This window comes from Pipistrellus kuhlii, unplaced genomic scaffold, assembly GCF_014108245.1.
Source record: "Pipistrellus kuhlii isolate mPipKuh1 unplaced genomic scaffold, mPipKuh1.p scaffold_m20_p_3, whole genome shotgun sequence".
In the NCBI taxonomy this organism is placed as follows: domain Eukaryota; kingdom Metazoa; phylum Chordata; class Mammalia; order Chiroptera; family Vespertilionidae; genus Pipistrellus; species Pipistrellus kuhlii.
Genome location: NW_023425529.1, coordinates 92551680 through 92554227, shown reverse-complemented (window position 1 = coordinate 92554227; position 2548 = coordinate 92551680).

The following is a 2548-nucleotide window of genomic DNA, read 5'->3' as shown; positions in this document are numbered from 1 at the left end:
CGGGGAAAGCAAAGGACTAAAATCTCTCAACTTGTATTTTTACGGCTGTGAGTGTCACAGGGTTGGGGAATTCCTACTTCATGATAACTAAATTGTAAGTGCAAGCAATTATGTCAAATAAACCTCATATCCTGTGAATAAATGAAAGGAAACATACTTAAATTGCACGTGTCATATTTAAAGAAAACGCTCATTTGTTCGGACATTAACGCTTCATGCTTTTTAGGTGGCAGGCTCATAAATTACATAAATTACAGCAGTAATAATTTGAAAATAAAAACAAAAGATCAATACCTGCTGAAACATTTTCAAATATGTGGAAAATACTTGTCATGACTCCCTGAATCATTTGCAGCTTTGGTGTTTGACTATCTTACAAAGCCATTAGTTAAACTACATTTCAGCTATTGCAGTGTAGAAAAGCAACACTTTTATATGCCTTGAATATTCTATAACTGAAGGGTTTAGGAATTATGTTATTTACTACTAAAAATCCCCAACCAATATCCAACTTAAGTGATTTACAGCTTTTGGTGGGTAAGCATTTCTTTTGAGGTTATAAAACACCTTTTTCTGATGAGTAAATTGTTAATGTTCTTTTTAAAATATATTTTTTTATTGATTTCAAAGAGGCAGAAAGAGGGAGAGAGAGATAGGTCTGTGAAATATGCCATTGGTATTTTAATGGAGATTGCACTGAATCTGTAGATTGGGTAGTATGGACATTTTAATGATGTTGAATCTACCAATCCATGAACACAGTATATTCTTCCATCTGTTTACTTCTTCCTCTATCTCTTTTTCCAGTGTCCTGTAATTTTCCAAATACAGGTCTTTTACCTCTTTAGTTAAGTTTATTCCTAGCTATCTTAATTTTTTGGTGTGATGGCAAATGGGATTGCTCTTTTTAGTCTCTCTTTCTGTAAGTTCACTAATGGTGTATAGAAATGCCATAGATTTCTTGGCATTCATTTTGTATCCTGCTACATTGCCGAATTCATTTATTAAGTCTGTTAGTTTTTTTTATGGAATCTTTTGGGTTTTTTATGTACAATATCATGTCATCTGCAGATAAGGACAGCTTTACTTCTTTTCCAATTTGGATGCCTTTTATTTCTTCTTGTCTGATCACAATGGCTAATACTTCCAGTGTTATGTCAAACAGGAGTGGTGAGAGTGTGTATCCCTGACTTGTTCCTGTTCTTAGGAGAAATGGTTTTAGTTTTTGTCCATTGAGTATGATGTTGGCTCTGGGTTTGTCATATATGGCTTTTATTATGTTGAGGTATGATCCTTCTATTCCCACCTTGCTGAGGGTTTTAATCAAGAAAGGGTGTTGGCTTTTGTCAAATGCTTTTTATGCATCAATTGATATGACTATGTGATTTTTATCTCTCAGTTTGTTTATGTGACATATCATGTTTATTGATTTGCGAATATTGAACCATCCTTGCATTTCCAGAATAAATCCTACTTGGTCATGGTGTATGATCTCTCTAATGTTCTGCTGGATCCAATTTGCTAGAATTTTGTTGAGGATTTTGGCATCTATGTTCATGAGGGATATTGGCCTGTAATTCACTTTCATTGAGTTGTCTTTTTCTGGTTTTGATATTAGGGTAATGCCGGCTTCATAGAATGAACTTGGAAGTGTGCTTTCCTCTTGAATTTTTGGAATAGTCTGAAGACTTTTTTTGGAATAGTCTAAGGTTTTGGTTCTTCCTTGAATATTTGGTAAAACTCCCCTGTCTGGCCCCGGGCTTTGTTTGCTGGAGGCTTTTTGATGACTGCTTCAATTTCTTTCATAGTTATCAGCCTATTGAGATTTTTAGATTCTTCCTGATTGAGTTTTGGAAGGTTGTATTTTTCTAGGAATATGTCCATTTCCTTCAGATTGTCAAGTTTGTTGGAATAGAGTTGTTCATAGTATTTTGTAACAATCCTTTGTATTTCTGTGGGGTCTGTTGTTATTTCGCCTCTTTCATTTCTGTTACTGTATATTTGGGTGCTCTCTCTTTGCTTCTTGGTGAGCTGGCTAGAGGTTCATCAATCTTGTTTATCCTTTCAAAGAACCAGCTTTTAGTTTCATTGATTTTTTTTTTTTTTTTTTTTTGTCTCTACATCGTTTATTTCTGCTCTGATCTTTATTATCTCCTTCCTTCTGCTCACTCTGTGTTTTTCTTGTGGCTTTCTTTCTAATTATTTTTTTTTAATATATATTTTATTGATTTTTTACAGAGAGGAAGAGAGAGGGATAGAGAGTTAGAAACACCGATAAGAATCATCGATCAGCTGCCTCCTTCACACCCCCTACCGGGGATGTGCCTGCAAACAAGGTACATGCCCCTAACTGGAATCGAACCTGGGACCTTTCGGTCCACAGGCCGACGCTCTATCCACTGAGCCAAACCGGTTTCAGCTCTTTTTAATTCTTTAAGTTAGATGATTTACTACCATTTTTTCTTTTTCTTTTTCTTTTCTTTTCTTTTCGGCCTGTAGAGCTATGAAACTTCCCTCTCAGGACTGCTTCATTGTGTCCATAGATTTT